Below are 24,311 nucleotides of genomic sequence, written 5' to 3' on the forward strand. Positions count from 1 at the left end.
AGATAGGTTTAGTAAGGCAGAAATGCAAGAATGAACTGATTTACAATTGTATGTAATAAGAAGAGTAATAAAAATAAAATCCTGTTTTATAGTCACTGATCTGGAATAATAAAGACTATGTTCTAAACTGTTGATTTCCACATGCATGCCAATAATCGTTCTACTGGACCTGGTCCCTCTCCCACTGAAATCAGTGACAAGATTTGCCTTTCTCATCAATGAGAGAAGGATCTCAGCCTGTAGCATAAGAAGGAGGTGAATGGACACAGATAAATTCTGGGTTTAGGAAAAAGCATAAAAATTTCAAGACAGTCTTGGCTGATGCTGCCTCTACAAGATTCAATAGTCATTAGTCTCAGGCTGGGATTTGATATCAAAACATTTTTCAGCTCCTTTCTTGGGATTTTCATGGTCTCTGTTTGTTGATGAGATGGCTATTTACCATTGGTGATGTGAAGAGGTTAATAGGATAGGGGATCATTGTTAGTGGAATATGTAGTCTCCTGAAGTTACATTTAGATTATTACAAGGAAGGAGGGCACGTGATTTCTATAATTGTTTAGTAAACTTCATACAAAGATATTTCTATACTGGCCATCCCTTTAGCAGCTAAACGCTGCACAAGCAAATTTTTACATTGGGTGTTGTATATTTACTTTAGACTAATTTCTTGAACATTTTTTTTTTAAATGAAGGATGAGAAGGGAATCTAGTCAGAGCTCTTGGTGCTCCATCAGGGAATGGGGTATTTACACATCTTAACATTGGTATCTCTTTTTTTAATGTTCTGTAACTTTGCCAGAAAGTTGCCTCAATGGCTACTTCTAAGACTGAAATCTGAAATAGGTTTTCAACTTTGTAATGGGGTGGTAAAAACAACAGTAGCATTCTCTTTTCTTGAATTGGTGCTGACCAGGGTTTATTCTCTTCCACACTTATAGACTAATTGCTGGTTGAAGCAGAACTTATAAGAACAACCATATTAGGTCAGACCAATGGTCCATCTAGCTTAGTATCCTGTCTTCTAACAGTGACCAGTGCCAGATGCTTCAAAGGGAATGAACAGAACAGGGTAATTATTGAGTGATCCAATCCCAGTATCTGTCAGTCAGAGGCTTAGGGAGACACACAGCATGGGGTTGCATTCCTGACCATCCTGGCTAGTAGCATTGATTGATTGACCTATTCTCCATTAACTTATCTAATCCTTTTTTGAACCCAGTTATATTTTTTGCCTTCACAACATCCCCTGACAGTGAGTTCCACAAGCTGACTATGCATTATGTGAAGAAGTATCTACTTTTGTTTGTTTTAAACAGCTATCTATCAATTTAATTGGGTGACCCCTGGTCCTTATGTTAAGTGAAGGGGTACATCAGCTATCTTCTAGTCATCTGGTACAAAATCTGATTTAAGTGACCAGTTACATACCACAGTTAGTTCTGCAATTTCATGTATGAATTCCTTCAGAACTCTTGGTTGAATACCATCAGGACCTGGTGACTTATCTCCATGTCTTTGGATTTCTGGGTGGTTTGTGGAGACCAGCTAAAGCTCAGTCAATAGCAATTAAACTTACATGACCAAGTGTTGAAATGGTACTGTTTACACGAGGTAAGGCCATCATGGTCTGTGATTTGGTGGGTGTGTGGGTAGCAAGGGATGGAAATAGGTGATCTATCTGAGGGAGAAGTCAAGTATCACTCTATTCAGAGACATCCTATGTTATTATTTCCTTAGCACAATATATTGTACTATGGAGAATTCTAGCTTATCATTGCTTGAGGAAGAATCCTGGTTACTTTTATTTTTAAAACATCGAGATTGCTTTTCTTCTTTTCACAAATATATTTTGTGTGACAAATAACAGACGTATTTCACTGTCAGTATCACAGCAAACTACTGTGAGGACAATAGGCAGCAAGAAAGTATTATTTTTAAATGTTGTAAGGTGAAATATCCCTCACTTAATGAGAGGGAAATTGCTGTACAAATTATCATTACACCATGAAAAGTGCTCTTTGGCCAACACTTGTAAATTACAATCACTGCTATTATACTGCTCCTACCCTTTAGTGATTAGAATAGGGAACTGGGAGTCAAGGTTCTTGGGTTCTCTCACAGATTCTGCAAATAACTTGTCTTGGCCATGTCTACTGTAGCGGGGTGAACACCTGCTCCAGCCCTGAAGGGGTTGGAAAAGCCCTGCAGAGGGCTGGGGCTGCAGAAGAGAGCAAAATTCTGGCTGATTGGTGGAAGTGGCTGCAGCTGGGGCAACGCCCCAAACTGAGCAACTAGGCCTTATAAGAAGGCCAGGGCAGCCAGAAGCTCAGTAGTCTCACTCTAACTGGAGAGAGACAAGCCTGGCTTCTGGGGAAATACACCTGGGGACCTAGAGTGAGGCAGGGCTGGGGAAAGGCCTTGGGGGCTGGGAAGCCCTAGGCCAGCAACTCCCCAGGCTGCAGGGCCTGGTCCTAGGCCCACATAGGTATTAGGGTTGCAGGGGGCAGCCTGAGGGTGGGTAAAGACAGCCAGTCCAAACCCCTTGTTGCCTGTGATGTTTGGCTGATAGACTACAGTCTGCCCCAGGGCATGGGGGCTAGATGGTGTCTGGCAGTAGCCATGACTGAGGCAACATGGGGTTAGGGGATGGAGGTTCCCCTGGGTGGGGAGACCCAGAGAGAGTGGGGTACTGCCAGGGGGGCAGCACCCAGGACAAGGGCACCGGGGTCTGGGAGGGACATGAGGGGCCAATGACAGGTGGGACACCTGGCCTGTAGAGGGCTCTCTGATGACTGGTGAGCTAATTCCTGAGATGACCAGCAGGAAGTGAGTCTGCACCTGATTACACTACTCTACAAACTTTGGTTGAGTCAAGTTATGTTGGCCTGAAGCTGCCACAGTTAATATATCACTTGTGCACATTCATACATAACTCCTTGTACTGGCACTGCATGTTCTCACCAGGAGTGTTTGTGTCTATGCACAGTGAGGTGCACCCTGGGTAGGTATTTGCCATTGTCCAGCACTCTCTTTTGGGAAATTTGGGAAATGCATGGTAGGGTAGAAACAAATTGTGCAGGGGTGACTGGCAGTGAAGGGTGAATGGAGTGTAACTTTCTCCATCCCATAATTTTTGCGCCTTTTAAAATAATTCCACAAACCCTTATGGCACTTTTCACTGTCTAACAGAAGCATGGAGGCTGCACAGCTCTTCACTATTGTCATGAGTGTTGCAAACACAGGATGTATGATTCTACGGTACATGTAGAGCTGCAAGAACTGTAGCAGTAAGGAACATAAAGATTTTGTGGAGGACAGATTGCTGTGAGACATAGCAAAAACCAATTCAAGGTAGTAAGAGGTATTTATGGAGCAGCTGCAGATGGTGAAAAGCTGCTTCTGGTCCCAAGGCAGGGGAGCAAGTAATGGCCAGATCCACAAAGGGGCATAGAGATGTCCATGCACCCTATGGCAGTGAGTCTCCCAGCCTGGGCCAGCAGACTCAGGTTCTCGGGGCTCGTGCCACTGATTGGAGTGGGCTTCAGAAACCAACCTCCGGCCCAAGCCACAGCTTTAAAGCACTGTGCTGACATACCAGTAGGTGTCTAAACCCCAGATCTAGGAACTATTTCAATCCACAACCCCCCTACTTTGCTGCTGCCTAACTCTGGAGGCATCAAAACTCAGTTAGTTTTGGAGCCAAAGTTCCCTAGGCTTCTCTAAGTTTCTGCCTCTGCACACTCCCTTACTTTAGCTGTCCAGATGTCTATTTATTACCTAACTGCCAGCACCATGCATAAAACAGGGGAAGATAGGTGGAGGGCTGCCAATCATGCCTGATCTGGTGTGCATGCCCAGAGACTGCCTACCTCTGACAAAGGAGTAGATGCTTCCTTCAGCCTAGTGGTTAGGGTACTCACCCAGCAACTGGGAGATCCCCCTTCAATTCCTCACTCTGCCTAATAAGGACAACGGATCTGAGCAGGGTTTCCCTACCCTACCTCTCAGCTGAGTGCCCTGAACACTGGACTATAGAGTGATTTCCACTCTCTTTAGCTCAATTGATATTCAATTAAAGTGAAATAACTTCAACAGGAGAGACTGAAGAAACCTCACATCAGAATAACCCATAATCCAGTTCTATAGGCACTCGCCTGCGTCTGAAACTCTTTGTCTCATCAGAGGCCTGGTCTACACTACGGATTTATACTGAATTTAGCAGCGTTAAACCAAATTAACCCTGCACCCGTCCATACAACAAAGCCCTTTATATCGATATCTGTACTCCTCCCCGACGAGGGGAGTAGCACTCAAATCGGTATTGCCATTTTGGAATAGGGTTAGTGCGGCCGCAATTTGATGGTATTGGCCTCCGGGAGCTATCCCACAGTGCACCATTGTGACTGCTCTGGACAGCAATCTGGAGTTGGATGCACTGGCTAGGTAGACAGGAAGAGGCCTGCGAACTTTTGAATTTCATTTCCTGTTTGCCCAGCGTGGAGAGCTCACCAGTACAGGTGACCACGCAGAGCTCATCAGCACAGGTAACTATGCAGTCTGAGAATCGAAGAAGAGCTCCAGCATGGACTGCACAGGAGGTACTGGATCTGATCACTATATAGGGGGAGGATTCCGTGCTAACAGAACTCTGTTCCAAAAGATGAAATGAAAAAACATTTGAAAAAATTTCCAAGGCCATGATGGAAAGAGGCCACACCAGGGACTCAGTGCAGTGCAGAGTGAAAGTTAAGGAGCTCAGACAAGCCTACCAGAAAACCAAAGAAGCAAACGGAAGATCCCGGGCAGGGCTGAAAACATGTCGCTTCTACACTGAGCTGCATGCAATTCTAGGAGGGTCCGCCACCACTATCCCACCCCTGTCTGTGGATTCCGAGGTGGGGGTAATCTTAGCCTTGCCTGAGGATTCTGCGGAGGGGAAGATGAGGAGAAGGAGGAGGAAGAGGAAGAGGAAGAGGAAGAGGAGGACGAGCTTGCAGAGAGCACACAGCACTTTGTTCTCCCCAACAGCCAGGAGCTTTTTCTCAGCCTGACAGAAGTACCCTCCCAGCCTTCCCAAGCCACTATCCCAGACAACGAAGCCATGGAAGGGACCTCTGGTGAGTGTACCTTTGTAAATATAAAACATGGTTTAAAAGCAAGCGTTTTTAATGATTAATTTGCCCTGACAACTTAGGATGCATTCGCAGCCAGTACAGTTACTGGAAAAGTCTGTTAACATGTCTGGGGATGGAGCGGAAATCCTCCAGGGGCATCTCCATGAAGCTCTCCTGGAGGTACTCCAAAAGCCTTTGCAGAAGGTTTCTGGGCAGGGCAGCCTTATTCCGTCCTCCATGGTAGGACACTTGACCACACCATACATGTAGCAAGTAATCTGATATCCTTGCATGACAAAGCCTAGCTGCGTATGGTCCCGGTTGTTTGCTGGCATTCAAGCAACATCCGTTCTTTATTTCGCTGTGTTATCCTCAGGAGAGTGATATTGTTCATGGTAACCTGGTTGAAATACTGGAATTTAATTAAGGGGACAGAGATGGTTGGGCTGTTTGTCTGTGGCTTAAAAGAAATCCTTCCCTGCATTTAGCCAAGCATGGGGAGGAGGGCAAGGGGTGATCGGCACTGAGCTTTTTCACGTTTGGCTAGCTGGGATCTTCCCTGCTACCAGCCACGCGGTGGGGGGAGGGGTAAAGCGATCATCCCAGAGAATTGGATGAGGGCGGTTCTAGTGCTGCACATTAACAGGAAAGGAGCAGCACTCAACGAGCTTTGCTTGCTTTTTGGGAAAGGAGGGTGCTGGATATATGAAGACTGCAGAAGCCGAAAGACAGTGGCTTATCATGGCCGCATACAAGCCGAATTCTGATTCCCAGACCTGTATCTGTGATCTCTAACACCAAAGCCTCAGGCACTCAATATTTAGATGCAAAATGGAACCTTGTAGTGAGATCACATGTGCAATGTAAGGTGAATAGTGTTGTTCACAGTGAACGAGTATAACCATTGTTCTGTAAAATGTATCTTTTAAAATACTTCTCTCCCTTTTTTCCTTCCCTCCTGCAGCTGCAAATTTTTCAAGTTTCCCTCCTCCATCCCGAAGGCTATCTCAGATAAGGTGGCGGGAAAAAAAAGACACAAGACAAAATGTTCTCGGAAATCATGGAAGTGACCCACAATGAAAGAGCTCATCTGAATGAGTGGAAGGACGTGGTATCAAAGTACAGGAAAGATGCCAGTGAACGTGAGGACAGGAGGGACCAAAGTGAGGACAGGAGGGATTAACGTGAGGAGAGGAGAGACACTCGAGATCAGAGGTGGCAGCAGGAAGATCAGCGGTGGCGGGATGCAACTCTGGGGCTGCTGTGTGATCAAACTGACGTGCTCCGGCATCTGGTGGAGCTTCAGGAACAGCAGCAGGATCACAGAGTACCGCTGCAGTCCCTGTATAACCACTCTCCCCCCTCACCATGTTCCTTAGCCTCCTCACCCACCAGATGACTAAGAACGTGTGGGGGGAGGCTCCGTGCACCCTCCCATTCCACCCCAGTGGACACCCAACCAAAAGGCTGTCATTATTTTGAAATTTTTTTAGTGGCCTTTTCCTTCCCTCCTATCCTCCTCCCAAAGCCCACCTGGGCTACCTTGTCAGTTCTCTTCCTCTTTTTATAATTAATTCATAAAGAATACATTATTTTTAAAGGAGAGTGACTTTATTTCCTTAGGAAGCAAGCAGTAATCGAAGGGGGAGGGTGGGTGACTTATAGGCAGGGCCAGTGCAACCATTTAGGCGGACTAGGCGGTTGCCTAGGGCGCCGAGATTTGAGGGCGCCAAAAAGGGCCCCCCAATTTTTTTTAAATAGTTGAGCAGCTGCTCCTGCTGGGACAGAGAGGGAGTCAGAGCTGCCGGCGGCAGCCAGCAGTCCAGGGGATCCCCTGGGTCAGGGCGCCGCCCTGGCAACCGGCAGCCCAGGGGATCCCCTGGGTCTGGGCGCCACTGCAGCAGCTGGCAGTCCAGGGGATCCCCTGGGTCAGGGCGCTGCCCCGGCAGCCGGCAGCCCAGGGGCGGGGGTCCCCTGGCCCAGGGAAACCCTGGGCTGCCGGCCGCGGCGGAGGCACACTGACCCTGGGTCAGGGCGCCGCCATGGCAGCCGGCAGCCCAGGGTGTCCGGAGGGGCGGCAGGCAGCTCCTGTGGAGCTGCCGCAGTCATGCCTGCAGATGGTCGGCTGCGGCAGCTCCACCGGCAGGCAGCACTGCAGCAGCTCCACCGGAGCCGTGGGACCAGCACGTGGGGCGGTGAAATTTCCGTCCACCTAGGGCGCTCAAAACCCTAGCGCCGGTCCTGCTTATAGGGAATGAGTCAATCAAGGGGAGGGGGTTTCATCAAGGAGAAACAAACACAACAGTCACACCATATCCTGGCCCTTGATGAAACTGGTTTTCAAAGCTTTTCTGATGCCCATTGCTTCCTGGTGTGCTCTTCTAATGGCCCTGGTGTGTGGCTGCGCGTAATCAGCGGCCAGGTGATTTGCCTCAGCCTCCCACCCCGCCATAAAGGTCTCCCCCTTACTCTCACAGAGACTGTGGAGCACACAGCAAGCAGCAATAACAAAGGGGACATTGGTTTGGCTGAGGTCTGAGCGAGTCAGTAAAATGCACGTTCTACCACCATTCTGCACTTGCTCAACCTGTAGCTGAACAACTCCTGACTACTGTCCAGGCTGCCTGTGTATGGCTTCATGAGCCATGGAATCAAGGGGTAGGCTGGGTCCACCAGGTTAACTACAGGCATTTCAACATCCCCAAGTAATTCCCTTGCTGCAGCCGTTTAAACAGAGTAGTGTTCCTGAAGACGTGAGCGTCATGAACCCTTCCTGGCCATCCCACGTGGATGTTGATGAAACGTCCCTTGTGATCCACCAGTGCTTGCAGCACCATGGAAAAGTACCCCTTGCGGTTTATGTACTGGGTGCCCTGGTGCTCCAGTGCCAAGATAGGGATATAGGTTCCATCTTTCGGCCCCCATAGTTAGGGAATCCCATTGCAGCAAAGCCATCCACTATGACCTGCATGTTTCCCAGAGTCACAACCTTTTGTAGCAGCAGCTTAATGATTGCTTTGGCTACTTGCATCACAGCAGCCCCCACAGTAGATTTTCCCACTCCAAATTGATTCCCGACTGACCGGTAGCTGTCTGGCGTTGCAAGCTTCCTGAGGGCTATCGCCACTCACTTCTCAACTGTGAGGGCTGCTCTCATCTTGGTATTCTGGCATTTCAGGGCAGGGGAAAGCAAGTCACAAAGTTCCATGAAAGTGCCCTTACGCATGCGAAAGTTTCGCAGCCACTGGGAATCGTCCCACATCTGCCCCACTATGCAGTCCCACCAGTCTGTGCTTGTTTCCCAGGCCCAAAATTGGCATTCAATGGCTAGAACCTGCCCCATTACCAGCATGATCTCCAAAGTGCAGGGGCCCGCGGTTTGAGAGAATTCTATGTTCATGTCCTCATCACTCTCATCGCCACGCTGCCATAGCCTCCTCCTCCTCGCCTGGTTTTGCAGGTCCTGGTTCAGCATAGACTGCACAAGAATGCGCGAGGTGTTTACAACGTCCATGATTGCTGTCTTGAGCTGAGCAGGTCCATGCTTGCCATGCTATGGCGTCTGCACAATTCACTTAGGAAAAAAGGTGCGAAATGGTTGTCTGCTACTTGCACAGAGGGAGGGGTGAGGCTGTACCCAGAACCACCCGCGACAATGTTTTTTGCCCCATCAGGCACTGGGATCTCAACCCAGAATTCCAATGGGTGGGGGAGACTGCGGGAACTATGGGATAGCTACGGGATAGCTACCCACAGTGCAACACTTCGAAAATCGACACTAGCCTCGGTACGTGGACGCACACCACCAAATTAATGTGCTTAGTGTGGCCGCATGCACTCGACTTTATACAATCTGTTTTAAAAAAACGGTTTCTGTAAAACCAGAATAATCCTGTAGTGTAGACATACCCAGACAGAAGGGGGAATTGCACCAGAGTCTCCCACTTCCTAGATAAGTAACCTAATCACTGGGCTGAAGGTTATAAGCAGCTCCTGCTCCTTTTCAATTTTGTGTGTAGTTAGGTACGTGTCCAAGCTGCTTGACTCCAGAAGAGGGGTTCCTAGTTGTCTGTCTCTGCTTGTGATCCACACCTCCCTGCAGCCCAGATTTAGGCCCCTCAGTCTGTAAGAGGGGCAGGAATCTTTGGCATCTCCCTTCGGTTAGTTAGGTGCCTCCCTGCACAGCATGCTGGCTTTTCTGGATCCCATTCTTTTAGGCCTTGGCTACACTGGCACTTTACAGCGCTGCAACTTTCTTGCTCAGGGGTGTGAAAAAAACACGCCCCTGAGAGCTGCAAGATACAGTGCTATAAAGCACCAGTGTAAACAGTGCCGCAGAGCTGGGAGCGTGGCTCCCAGCGCTGCAATCTAAACCCCATCAGGATGTGGAGTACGTGCAGCGCTGGGAGAGCTCTCTCCCATCGCTGGCGCTGCAACCACACTCGCTCTTCAAAGTGCTGCCGTGGCAGCGCTTTGAAGTTTCAAGTGTAGCCATACCGTTAGGCATCTCTCTTCCCATTCATTGTACTGAAAACCTGGATGCCTAACTCAGAGTTTGTGGATCCCATTGTTCTTCCAGTGCTTTTCTAGGTGCCTAAAATTAGCATCTCAATGCTCATTGTTGCAACACCTCAGCTACTTCAACCCTTTGCAGGAGCTGCTTATTCTGCCCCTCCCTGCCATACACTCAGCCAGCTACTGAGATACTAAGGATCCTTTCACTCCCTGTCTTTCTCCTCCTGTCCTGCCCATTTGCTTGCAGTAGGGAGCAGCCTCTACTCTCCTCTTCTCTTCCCCACAGCTAGTCACAATCTGAGCAGGGCCAAAGATAGGAATAAGGATCTACTCCCCGTTACTTCCCTGTGCAGCTGACTATGGCAAAAATTCAGAAAAACACTTAAGCATGCACTTTTAATGTGGCCCGTTGACTTCAACAGTATTTAAGCATATGCTTAAGTGCTGAAAAGGAAAGGTTTCCTGAATTGGGGTTTAAGGGCTGTGACATTATAGTCCTATGAGTGGAAGTTTGGTCCAGTGTATAGAGCATTGACTGGGAATCATATCTGAATCTTGTTGAAGTCCATAGGAATTAAGCATGCTTAAGGACCTTACTTCATAAAATAACCAGAAGTTGGATTAGCCTTGTCACTTTGGAGTTTCAGAAGATAGAGGCCTAAGACAGCATGAAATGCAAGCTGCTGCTGCTGCTTATTTTCACTCAATTTTTGCTCCAGCTATAACAAAACATTTGCTTTTTCAGCTTAAGAAACTAAGAATAAAATTAATTTTGGCTAAAACTTGCTGAACATACAAATGAGCACATAAAAGAAGCAAATTCCATTCTTTAGGGGCATTTGTGTGAAGGAGCCAGAATTGGAGACCATTCTTCAATCAAAAGGAGAATCTTTGGAAACTCTGCTTTCAGATGATAATTCTCTATGCAGATAACTAGTAGTGGTGTAGGCAGAGGAAGAGGCAGAAATACAGAAAAGTAATACAAAAAGGAACAGGAATTCCAAGAACTTCAGTCAGAAAATGAAAAGCCTCAGACAAATTTAGATCAGCAATTTGAGATTTCTCAGCAAATGAAGCTCTTGCTGTAGAGATGCAGAGATTTCTATGCTAATTTCTTTTTTAAATGAAGAACTTGCTGAGTGCCTAGCCGCAGTTGTAGGGTTCATATAGATAGCAGAGTGAATAAGATGAATGTTAGTAAAAGCTCTTTGTAAATCAAACCCCAGATGAACCTTTTTGGAGAATTGACTGAGCTGAGTGGTCTACATATGAAACTTGAAAAACAGAAGTTACAGTCAGAGACTAATTTATTCTATTAATGTGTGAAGGATTTATGAGTGCAACCTCAAGTTACATTTGTGGGAGTTATGTATGTTAATTGGAGAATAGCCCCACTCCTGAACTAAGGTTCTGTGATTAAACTGACACTTGCGTCACCTCCTAAATCTCCCAGAGTTAACATTTTTCTGACTACAGTATAAAGATCTGGACCCTTGTTATGACAAATGTCTTTCTGGCAGTAAACAAAGTTATACAGTAGACACTTCTAAAATAACATAGCTCTCAAAAAGGAACATTCGTAATGGCCTCTAGTCACGCTGAAAAGACAATGCAATTCAGTGGGTGCAACTGGTAAAGATCCAGCAATTTTAACAAGGTGAAAGAATTGTTTTAGCATCAGTTATGTTGTACTACCATCATCACTACTTACTATTTGTATTGTGATGGATTCTAGTGCCTCCAGTCAGGGACAGACCTCAGTTGTTCTTTGCCACTCTTCCCTTCGTGCATCCAGCAAATTAATTCTCCACTAAGGTCTTTCTAAAATGCACTCCTTTTAGCTAACCAGCCACTAGCCTATTCTACTTGCAGGCCACACTTCATAATAATGTAAATTATGTCATATTTTAGCAAGAGATATGAACCATGCAGAAACAACCTACTTCCTTTCACAGTTATATTAAATGCCTTTCCCTACCATTGTTGGTACCTTATCTAATTCAGGGCTCTACTGTAGCTTGCTGAAGGCTGATCCACATTGAAGAGGGAAACAGGTGCACCCTCGGAGCTTTGATGCCTGTAGGCATTATAAGAAAATGATCTATAGTAAAGATCAAAAGAAATTTACTGCCTGACTCTCTCTCTCTCTCTCTCCCCTTTTGCAGAAGTTCATTGAGGGGAAGGAATGATAAGGTTGCTTATTTATTCAGGTGAAAAACCTGGCCATTATTCAAGAATGGGGAGTTCATATGCTGGTGAGGTATAGCTTTCTTTTGTTTCGTTTGTTCTTTTGGCTAGCTAGGTTCATATATAGCCCCCCCCCATGAATTTAATAGCTGAGTTTGCCTTAAACAACTGCCTCTGCCCAGAGAGAACACAGAGGGAGAAATTAAAAAGTGGAAATGAAATAAGAATGATTCTTAGGCATTTAATGTGATTTAAAATTATTATAATCAGGATGTTCTTATTTTACAAGCTAGGTTTAATGTTTTTAAAGGAAATCTTTTTGGGATGCTGTTTGTGATTTAAAATAGAAAATGACTAGTCTGCTGAGACAAATGCTGTGCATCAAATGTTTGAAAGCATGAGACTGGGTAGAACCAATTATTTGTGAGGCAGTTCTTTACAGTGGAAGTATTTGCCCAATTAAATTGAAATGTGGATTCTCAATCCTTGCCTAGTTTCCACTTTGTAGGGAGAATCCACTGGCTGATTTAAATCATTGTTATTCACTATTTCAAGTTCACTTCCCTTCCAAAGAAGGGCTATGTGAGTTTAGCTCTCTTGAACAATAACATACTAGAAACAGGATATTAAATATTCATGCTCCAGCATCTACTTGAATAATAAGTGGATAGATTTTTCCTGTGATTTTTATGTTGTGAATGAAGTTGTAGTTTCTTTGAAAAAGCTATTTCTGTTTGTCAGTAGTACTGAGTATAAAATGTAAATTTGTTTTGTGAGCTGAACTGGGTTTGGGGGGAACCTCATTAAAAAGAGAGTGAAACCAGCCAGCTACACCACTTCAGACTCATTTGTGCAATATGAATGATATATTGTAAACCAGAAGGGATAATAAGACAAAAGGAGAAAACAGAAGCTTCCGCCTGGTACCTGGCTTGCTACCCAATTGATACATATTCTTTTGGAGCCTCAATCAACATGATGACTCCAGACCTGGGATCCAGCCAATGGCTCAAGGTGACTGGGTAAGGAGGGAGTGAATGTGGCTGCATACCACATGGTGAGTTGCAAAGATATGCCACTTTTATACTTCCCTGGTCTTCATGGCTTCCTTAGACTAGGCTAAGGAACTGATTGAACTGATGCCTTGCAGCAGCAACCCCTAGGGAATCACTGGAGCACAGCAGCTATCTCACGTAGCCTGACATCAAGAACTTGGGTGGTGGCAGGAGCTAGTTGTCATCTTCCTGCTATTCCACATTAGTGGATTTTTCAGTAGGCCATTCAGGCCAGTTTTAAGTCTGCTTTGTGCCTCTGTAGGAGTAAAAATAGCCGTAAAGTAGGAAGGGTCTGCTCCACTGATGATGCTCAGCCCCTCCTAATCCATGCATCCCTTTCACTGCATTGTATTTATATTTCTAGAAAGAATACCTTGGGATTGCTTAACAAAATTTTGATTCTGTTCACCAGTAAGTGGTCAGATAGTGAAGAGTGAACTTGTCAGCATGGGCTGATGGAGGCATTTAAAAATTCTAAACACCACTTTAATGGTAGGAGAAGAGGCAGCATGAATTTCTTCCCTAGAAAGAAGCCCTTGTCCAGGTTACCACAGATATCTGAAAATGTCTAGTTTCTTTGTCATCATCCACTAGATGCTCAATTCAATTATAGGAAAAGGGAAATTGCTTTTCATATATTCCTAAATAACGTGAAATCATTGTGACCATATGTCACTAGGTGGCACCTTTGCTCTAATTTGTCTTGCATTGACCAAACAGTGAGAAGAGGTAAATTATTTTCACATTTTTATAGGGCTTTGTTATAGCAGTTGGTCAAAGTGGCATAGATCTGAGAAGATAACATTTTTCTACCTCTATCCACCATAGAGAAATGACAGTTAATATGTAGCATTTTTGTTTGTAGCGCTCAAAGGGCTCTAAGATGGTTGGTGTCTGTAGTGGGGTGGTTTCCCGCTCCAGCCCTGAAAGGGCTTAAAGCAGCCTGGGGAAAAAGGCTGCCCCCGGGAACCAATTGCTAGACTGATTGGGGAAGCAGCCTCAGCTGGGGCCATGCCCCAATCAGACCACAGCTGGCCCTATAAAGGAACTGCTAGGCAGGAGCTAGAGAGAGAGAGGGACCTGTCTGTCTGGGAGCTGAGCAGGGTACTGAGAGTGGAGCAGGGCTGGGGGAAGGCTAGAGGAGCTGGGGAGCTCCAGCCTGGAAACCCCCCAGGCTGCAGGCCTAGCTAATGGCCTATTAAAGGTACTGGGGCTACAGGGGAATAGACGGGGCATAGGCAGAGGCAGCAGGTCCAACCCCCCCTTGCCAATGATAAGTGGCCATTACAGACTGCAGTCTGCCCCAGTGAGTGGGGACTAGATGGTAACTGGCAGTAGCTGCTGAGGCAAGGTGGGGATAGGGAGTTGAGGGTTCCCCTGAGCAGGGAGACCCAGATTGGGGGGTTGCTGCATTGGGCAGAACCCCTGGGTGAAGAGCACTGGGGTCAAGGAGGGACATGGGGAACCAGTGACAGGTGAGCCACTGGCCAGCAGAGAGTGCTCTGGAGCTGGAGAGCTAATTCCCAGGATGGCTAGCAGGAGGTGCTGTGCCGGTGAGTCATCACCTTGCTACAGTGTCATTAGCCATCCTTTTCCATATGGTGCAAGTGAGGTACAGAATAGTTTAGAGACTTGCTCAGTGTCACACAGAAAGTCAGGACATTGTTGGCATCCAGGCCATCTTGTGCTCTACTCAATTTAGCTGCCTTTCTACTAGGCTGAATATTTCACTTTATTAGCTGTACAGTACAAGGGTGAAGGTCACTGAAAATGCAATTTCCTTATGCTGCAATGTACCTGTAGACTTGAAACTAAGTCATAGGCATGCATACGAGGTGTGCAGGGTGTGCCCAGACACACTCTAATACAGGGGTGGGCAAGCTCATCCTTCCTGGCCCGCCTGAGCTCCTGGCTAGGGATGCTCCCCTCTGGCCCCACTCCCACCTTCCCCCAGCATGCAGTGTGCTGTGTCCAGGAGCAGCCATGGACAGCACTGCAGTGGCGTGGCTCTGGCGGGACCTGAGCTCCTGCTGCTGTGGTAAGGGGGTGGGGCTGCGAGCTCCTGCGAGCTGAGCAGCAGGAGCTCCTAGATGCTGCACACTGAGCCCCCAGGAGAAGAGGAGGCGGGGGTAAGCAGTATGGTAAGAGGCTGGGACCGGAGGTGGGGTTGGATAAGGGGCAGGAGTCCCAGCGACAGTCGGGACAGGGAATGGAGGGGGAGAGTGTGGGGAGGAGAAGGGTGTTTGGATGGGGCAGAGGTTCTGGGGAGGGGCTGTCAAAGGATGGAGAACAGGAGGTTGGATCGTGGGCATTCAGGGGTCTGTCAGGACTTGGTGGGGGTGTGGATAGGGGTTGGGGCAGTCAAGGGACAGGGAGCAGGGGGTTGGTGGGGGTGTGGATAGGGGTTGGGCAGTCAGGGAACAGGGAGCTGGGGGGTTGGTGCGGGGGTGAGGTCCCAGGGTGATGGCTGGAGGTGTCTCTCTCAGGGGTGCAGTCAAGGGACAAGGAGCAGGGTGGGTCAGGGATTCTGAGGAGGGCAGTCGGGGGGGCAGGAAGTGGGTAGGTTTCAGATAGGGGGCAGGGCCAGGCTGTTTGGGGAGGCACAGCCTTCCCTACTTGGCCCTTCATATGATTTTGGAACCTTGATGTGGCCCTTGGGCCAAAAAGTTTGCTCACACCTGCCAAAATGTCTCAAAAAGAAAAAGTGGCTTTGCGTTTTAATTGCATGATGCACTCTATATAGAAAGCCTGTGTTTGTCACAGCATGCATCCCCACCACTGCGGCGCTGCATTACCATTGGTCCTCCCCCTCTCCTCCGACCACTATTCTAGAAAATTCTTTGACCTATACAAGCAGCTGCGTCAGGTGTGGCCAGGACAGTGTCTACATGTTTGTAATCTTTGTTGCGTGTACTCTACTGAAATAGCATAACAAGCCTGTGGCTTTACATTTTAATTCAATCGTATGATACCCCCTTTTAATTTTAAAATATGGATTCGAAATTAGCACGTTAAAAAACAAAAAAACCTAAGTAATACAATGTCCCAACATCACCTCAACTCACTCATGATTTTGTACATTGAATAAGAATTGGCTTTGTCAGTTAATTACAATGATGTGATTGAGGAATTTAAATCCATAACACCTGCTGAGCTATGTCTTTCTCTAGGACAGGAAGATGAAGAAACCTTAATTTGTTTTGGTCAATTTGGGTTAGCTCAAAGATCTAGATCTTGGCTTAAAGATCAAGATCATGAAAATTGACTATCTTTGTATACACCTGGTTAGCACTATAGCAAAACTTTAGTATTTTGTCTCATTTTTTTAAGTAAAGTTAATTTAAAAATTGTTTAGTTAAGTTTTAGTTCCTTTAGTTTGTTTGTTTGAATAAAAATGTCCTTTATGACTGAGTATTCAATAAATGTTCGCTTAAAAAAAAATTCCCTGAGTGCCCACCCTAATGAAATGTGCTGCACATGCCTATGGACTAAATACTATGAATTAGTTATAGTTCTTTTTGAAAATAAGTTAACATAGCAAACTCACTTTACAATCTATATCTACACCAACTTTCACCAGTATAGGCAGCAGAAGAAAGTTTGATAGAGGTGGTGGGAAGGTACCATGGAAGTGAGTGACTGAAACCTTCCATCAAGTGGGTGCCAGTGTGCCCACAGAGTGTGTGTTTCTGATTAGAAAGACAGGTTGGCTAGGTGGTGGGGACATTGGACACATTTCCTCAGTCAGCAGGCACAACAAATACAATGTATATCACGTTTAAACCTAATCTAGAAGATTCATTAGTAATATATTTCTTGTTCTCAACACCCAAAACAAGAGCTTCTTTAGCTAGTTAATGTTTTTTACACTTACCTGTCTTAATTGGTTTCTACATAATTTAGAGAAAAACAAATCTGAATGTCCGAGCAACTTATGTTTGAGAAATGTTTCATTCAAATACCTCAAGAAAGATGTTTTTTACAGTATTTCCCTCCTCAGGAAGAAAAGGTAAATATGTTGTAATTTTACTGTTAGTTCAGTGTTTCAGAAAGTTACTGGTCCTACTGAGGATGGCACCATTTACTGCAGATGAAGAGTTTTAGTAGGTGTTGGTGGGATGAGGTGGATAAAGTTTCTATAATGTAAACAAACAAGACAATCAAAATTAATAAGATATGCATCTTTTTCTTTCAATATATGCAAACTTTTCAAACTTGAATTATCAGAAAAGAACATCAGTTTTATTTTTAGACATTTTTTGCCTATTCACTCAGTTCATTTTACTTTAAATAACTGTTTTACATTTAGGGCATTTTCATTTCTGTCTTTGTTTGTTTGTTTAAAAAATACAATTAATTTTTAAACACTAGAAAAGGAAAGTAACAAAGAACAAATGGAAAGGAGTGGAGGGGGAGGAAATGAAAGGTAGGAAGAAAGGATCCAGGCTTAAATGTGACAAATATGCAGGCATGGGCTAGCAGTCTAGTTGAAGATTCACCTGTGGGAACAGAGGCATCCAAGCAGAAAGCCAACCCAAGGGGTAGGATACAAAGATGAGTTTTGAGTATGCTTCACCATAAACATAACAGCCAGAGGAAAAAATAACTTTTTATCTTGGTGCAAACACACAGTTTAATATGTGTTCACCAGGGCTATTTCCCTCCCCCCCAAAACCTCTCAGAACAGTGCTCGGGAGATAACCCATCATCCTGGGGGGCACTCGGACCCATGTTGGGCTCCCCTTCCCTGTAGGCATGTGGGTTTGAAGAAGAAAAATGACAGGGAGGAGCCAGACAAATTCAAGCTGCCAGGAGCAGCCCCAGAAGCAGCCAGGGTTCCTTCAGACAGTAAGGATGTCATCAGACTTGTTCCAGTTTTGGCTGGATGTTTGTGCCAACCTCCTCACCTCAACTTCATTTCATCTGCCCCAAGAGCCTCCAGTTCTCCCCGTCCTTGCTGCCCTTTGACTTTTTATTTAGCTAATCCGGAACTTTACCCCTACCTTAAAGGTTTAAAAACAAAATAATCATGGCACTAACCTGAAGTTTGTCAGTCATCACTCTGTTCACTCTACTTGCCTGTAGTATCTCTTTCCCCTGGCCTTTTGTGTTTAGTCTTTTTAGACTGTAAGCTTTTCAGGGCAGGAACCATCTACTATTCTACTTGTAGAGTGCCTAGCACAATGGGACCTTGTTCTTGGTTAGCCTATAGGTACTTGTATAATACAAATAATACACTATAGAATAATTAACCTATAAATGTATATCCTGTTATGTTTTATACACAGGTGTGTGCTGCAATGACCTATCTTAGCAAATAGTAATGTAACAAATGTTTTATATTGAGTTTTACAGTGTATGTAAACCATGATGGTAACTCTCATAGCAAATCTCTTGATAAAATCAGAGTACTTTGATTTTTTGCCTAAAACCCAAGCTCCTGGCTTCATGGGATTCAGTGAGAATCTCAGCTTTCAGGTTATTCGTAAATTTTTAAAGTAAGTTTGCAGCCCGCATGTTTGTGGAGAAAATGTTACTCAAGTGCAGCATAAAGGCTGAGAAAGGAGCCCCAAATTTATTATTTAAATAATAAATCATAATTTTTGAGGCCTGACTCATGATTTTTGCATGCTTATGGTTGGCAATACTTTGTATACCTGATTACCAGAGGGAGAGGAAGTCAGTTTAGATAAAATACAAACTAGACATTCCACTGAAACTCAACTTAAACCAAATCTAACTTGAACCCTTTGCAAGTTTGAAAAAGTTCTCCCCCTGCCAAAACAGACCTCAGTTAGTGGTTTGTCCAATTCTCCATAGACAAATGTCCACATCACAAAACTTACCACCACCGTTGAGAGCCTTTGGCAGTCTCAACAGAGGCAATAGGTGAAAGGGCAGTGAGATATAATTACACTTTCATTCCAGAATGAAACAGTCCTTTCAGTTCAAAAATAAAAATACCTAGATCAGTGGTCCCCAATGCGGTGCCCACGAGCGCCATGGTGCCCGGGGAGGCATCTTAATGCTCCCATGTCCTGGCTCCCGGGAGAGCACTCGCCGAAATGCCGCCAAATTTCAGCGGCATTTCAGCAGGGACACCTCTTGCTGACGTTGCTTGCTGTTGACAAGTGACATCATGGAGAGGCGTCGCCCCTGAATTTCGGCAGGGATGCCTCTTGATGATGTTGCTTGTCGACGGCAAGTGGTGTCATCGAAAGGCGTCGCCGCTGAAATTCGGCGGCATTTTGGCGAGTGCTCCACCACCGCTGTGGTCCTTCGGCTGGCGCCTGCCAGATAAATAGATAAAATAGGGCAGGGTAGAAACTTACTGGAAGATGTGAGAGGCAGGCTGATCTTGTGGTTTAGAATGGGATCCAGGGGATCTGGGTTCAATTCCCAGCTGTTATAGATTTCCTGTTCTTCCTCGTGCAAGTAGCAATCTTTCAGTGCTTCAAGGACTATCTCTTACTATGAGTTTGCATGGGCCTCCATATGCTACTATAACATAAAAATCAATAATTAGTGAAGTATGGCAAAACTTTGCTGCTGATGTCTATGCCACTGGTATTGATGGACAAATGGCTTCTGTCAGTCTCTAGACTGTGGTGTCTTATGCTATGCGGTTGTAATGGTTCTGGCTATGCGATATGATCTATTGCAGACAAGGTTCCAGACAGAAAACTAGACCCATTAAATGCCCTATGTGAATGCAAAGGATACACATCCCAGGGTGAGTCTCAAATGCTTTGAAAATGAGACATTTTTATTTTCAGCCAATTGTTTCCAGAGTCTTATTACCTGGAGGAGCACTTGACATCCAATCAGTTTATTATTTGCTACAATATCTGAAGTCAAAAAGGTAGATTTATAACATGCCTACCATGTACCATTACAGTTGGCTCCAACCAATATCCCAAATCACATACTATAAATTTTGAGGAAAGAAGTGACATATTTTGGAATTCAAACCTACAGCTGGATCTGAATTTTACAACTGGACCCTATCATTAGACTGGGCTAAATATACACTTCAGATCCAAAGAACCTAAGATCTGGGTCTGATGAGATGAATACTCCACACTGGCAAATAAAGGGTTAACAGTCTTCTGGCTTAATTAGCCCAATAGTTTACACCCATGGGAGAAGTGAGATGGTAAGGCCAGGGCTGAAAGTAAGCTGGTATGGCCCGGTATGGAGTACTGGTAAAAAAAAAAAAAAAAAAAAAGGTGCAGTAGGGTACTGGCAAATAAGTGGAGCATTCAGTATTGGCTTACTTTCACCTCTTTTGGCTGCATAACAAAAAGTTCAAACTCAAAGCTAATAAAAGCTTGGAAAGGGAAAACTCACTGTCACATTTGTTTGTTGTTTCTCTTCCTCTCCTCCTCCAGCCAGGCTGCCAGATGCAGCTAGGCTCTGTGTTCCCCCGACCCTCCCACTCAGCAGGGGCTCCCCTCTAGCTTGTAGCAAGGGGACTGGCTGAGGGAGAAGCATTCCCAGGTAGCCTGCTGCCTGCATAAGAACAGTTTAAATTTAGCTGTTCACCCCATGGTGGGAACTACAGGATTAGGGGCTATTTCTGGCATCCTTGTTAATTTTACTCAGGGTTGTTGCTGGCAGCAGGGGAGGGAATGTGTGTGTGAGACCAAGGCAGGAGCAGAACAAATAGGCATTTGACTGCACAGCTTAAATCCAGAGCTCATAAAAGTCAGTGGAAGGGGGAAAACTCACTGTCACATAGGTTTCTCTCCCTCCTCCTCCTCCAGCCAGGCTGCCAGACATGGCTAGTTTCCCCATTGCCCCCACCCCCCACACTTTGGTTCGCTGATTCATCCATCCTGTAGGGGGCAGCGGCATGGAGGAGGGGAGTTCCCTGCTGGGAGCAGGCTGCGCGCTCCATCTGCCCCAGCCAGTGCCAGGTCTGTAGAAAGCCCGGCAGCCCACGTCCTTCCTTCCCTGCCAACTGGAGCAGCGCGGAGCCCACCCGGCAGGTGGCGCGGCAGTTGGGGCCGCGTGGTGAGCGCCCTGTTGAGTCCCTGGCCACCCCCCGTCTCTCTCTCTCCCTCCCACTCCCTCATCCTCCCCTCCGCTAGCCAGGACACTTCTGAAGCGCAGGGAGTCCTCCTGCATCCTGGCTCTGGCTGTTCCGCATTTTTTTTTTTGGCCTGGGGCGGCAAAAAAGCCAGAGCAGGCCCTGCTTTCATGTAGTGGTATTTGAAACAGTACTATATTGAAGTGCACTAGGAAACAAACACTAAATCAGGGGTTCACTAACTAAATAGAGCTTAAACTAACCTCATTATTGGTATCCATAATAAAAATAGATCCTATATAGATAGTTTGGGAAGTACCAGAAAGTCTTCTCATTACAGTATCAGAGTCCTGAAAACATTTTTTGACATTTATATAGAACTCAAATGGCTAAAAATAAAATAAACCCTGGAAAACAGAAGCTCTACTTCTGGAGTATGAAATGTTTAAAAGGAATCAAATGCTAATCAAGCCAAGTAAACAGATGTACTAGAGCAAATTAGAGCAATTTGTAGAATGAATGCACAGCTCTGAAGGTTTACTTGTAGTTTTACTTCAAAAGAATAGATAAGTTCACCAGAATATTACTAAATAAAATGAAAAAAAATATATATTCTGTATCTAACGCATAAACACCCAGATAGATGTTAATCATATTAGTGTACTTGACAGTTAGCCTGTTAAGAGGAAGTTAGAGGACATGAAAGAAAATGGAGGTTTTTTTTCCCACTTTAAAAATACATTGTAAACATATCTAACAAACTTGGAATATTTTTAAAGTATTAGATCAAGTTTTTAGTCATTTACGATGAAGTTGGTGTGCCTAGCATTTGTACACTGCATTATTTATGAATGTTTAAAGCTTGTTTTAAAAAACAAACAAAGAAATTTGGCAAGTTTCAATTGCTACAGTCTCTAATTAAATGTATATTCAGGAAAAAATTCATTCATTTAGTTCTGTCTGATTTAATATGCTTTAACAGTCTATATCTGTCTGCACTACAGATAAGCCATATTTTGAAAACTAAGTGATTCTTTGATCATTCAGAAACCATAAGGCGTGCTTGAGACTATGCCTTAGTAGGCTTTGTATATTTGTTAAAATATTGTGATAAAAATGTTGGCAAACTTGAATGTTTAAAGTTAGGCAGCTAAATACATGCTCAGAGTTTCAGAAATGCAAAGCACCCCCTATTACAGTATCATGGATTTCTATGAGAAGTACAGGTTCTCAGCACTTCTGAAAATGCAGCAACTTACAATGTACCTAAACGTGGACTTAAATTGCTTAGCTTTAAGCATTCAAGTTTGAAAGTTTTGGCCTATGGTTTTAAAAAGCTGTTTTCTCTGATTAATATAGATTGCATCCACATTACAATGGCTTAAAAATGAAATAACAAAACACTTTCTTTACAAAAAGCTTTCAAGATGTCTGTATGGATACTTGGGGGAATTCACACAGGTATTTGTGTTGCACTTGCTTTTCACAAACATTATTTGTCAATACATACACTCATACCAATGTTTATGGAAGGTGAACAGAGGGCTTTTGTATACTGCCTTAGCAGACCTACAGCTTTCATTTGTATGAACGTTTATGAATACTTTTTTTTTCTGCAGTCAAGTGAGCTGCCTTGGCATATACATACATTCTTAAATAAGGTGACAAGAACCATGAACTTCAAATGTATCCTTTATTGCAGGGGTAGGCAAACTATGGCACGTGTGCCGAAAGCGGCATGCAAGCTGATTTTCAGTGGCACTCACACTGCCTAGGTCCTGGCCACCGGTCCAGGGAGCTCTGCATTTTAATGTAATTTTAAATGAAGCTTCTTAAACATTTTAAAAACCTTATTTACTTTACATACAACAATAGTTTAGTTATATATTATAGACTTATAGAAAGAGACCTTCTAAAAACATTAAACTGTATTACTGGCATGTGAAACCTTTAAATTAGAGTGAATAAATGAAGACTGCTTTGTAGCCAATGGAGTTAGATCTGGGATGAATTTGTACCAGAGTGTCTATTTTCTATTTTTCTACAGAAAAGCCTGTTTCTTGCTTTAAAGGGCTGGATTCTTTCTTCAGCAGTCAAATCCAGTTCTAGTTAGCCCATCAGCTTAGCAAAAAATGCTTTCCTTGTGGGATTTGAATAAATAAATATAGATTGTTGGCTACAGAAAGCCTACATGTGTCAACACTGTGCATAAGGGCCTCTAAAGTCATTGTCTTTGAGACATGCCCAAGGTCTCAAGACATGGAGCAATATGTGACTAATGAAATAGCTTCTCACTTTTCAGAGATATGACTAGCTTCCTTTAAAGTCACGGATCCTGATGTTTGATCTTTAGTTTAAATCAGGAATAACTCCACCAGGTCAATGGAGTTATGCGCATATAGCTGAAGAGTGGAGGATCGGGCATCTGGTGACCACAGTTTTTTTTTTTTAACTCCAATCCAGAAATATGAGAGGGGTTGGAGTATTGCTCTGAGACATAGGGAATTAAGGGTAAGGATAGAGAGAGAAAGTGTCCTGCAGACAAACTCTAGGTATAACCAAGCTCAGAAAGAAGCTTGGACTGATGTTTATAATAATGCCTCACTCTTATCCATGGATCTCAAAGCACTTTACTAAGGAAGTTAGTATCGTTATCCCTGTCTTACATACTGGAAAACTGTGCACGGGGAGAGAAGTGACTTGCCCAAGGAGGCCAATGGAAGAGCTGGGAAGTGAACCTGGGTATCCTCATTCCCATTCTAGTGCCCTATCATGGGCTGTGTTGCCTCCCCATGTTACCTGTTGTTGTTTAACAATGAAAGCAAAGCCTGGGAAACTGGTAAATGTGGAACTTAATGCAGTGTATTCCATGTACTTGGAGCAGGGTGAGAACTGCATCTGCTTACACTGTTATAAACAGTTTCTTTTTCAAAATCCACTCAATCCAAAACTAGAAAATGTAATGCCTTGATAAAGCTGCATATAAGTGATGGAACTTTAATGAAATAAAAACAGATTTAAATTATTTTGAATCATTACAATATCTTCTCATTAGGAAAAAAGGAATTCTGAAATCAAAATGCTGTATAAATGTAAAAGACTTTCTTTTTGCTGTGGCATATAACATTATTTCTCAGATTATAGATGAAAAACAAATTCTTCCTCAGTGTGACTTTAAAAGAATTAAAAGATGAATTTGATAGAAGGTGAAATCTGAAGTCCATGGCAAAAAACCCATTGACTTCTGTGGGAAAGGATTTCACCTGGTATTTAAGTGGCAGACAATCTGTATAATATGCAGAGGACTGTTTCTGCTCCTAGAAAGGTTAATGGAAGAATAACTGGGGACCAAGCTGGGTTTAGAAAATATTAACATTGAGAAATTTAACAAATAAAGTGATAGCT

Source organism: Gopherus flavomarginatus, chromosome 3 (assembly GCF_025201925.1).
Source record: "Gopherus flavomarginatus isolate rGopFla2 chromosome 3, rGopFla2.mat.asm, whole genome shotgun sequence".
NCBI lineage: Eukaryota > Metazoa > Chordata > Testudines > Testudinidae > Gopherus > Gopherus flavomarginatus.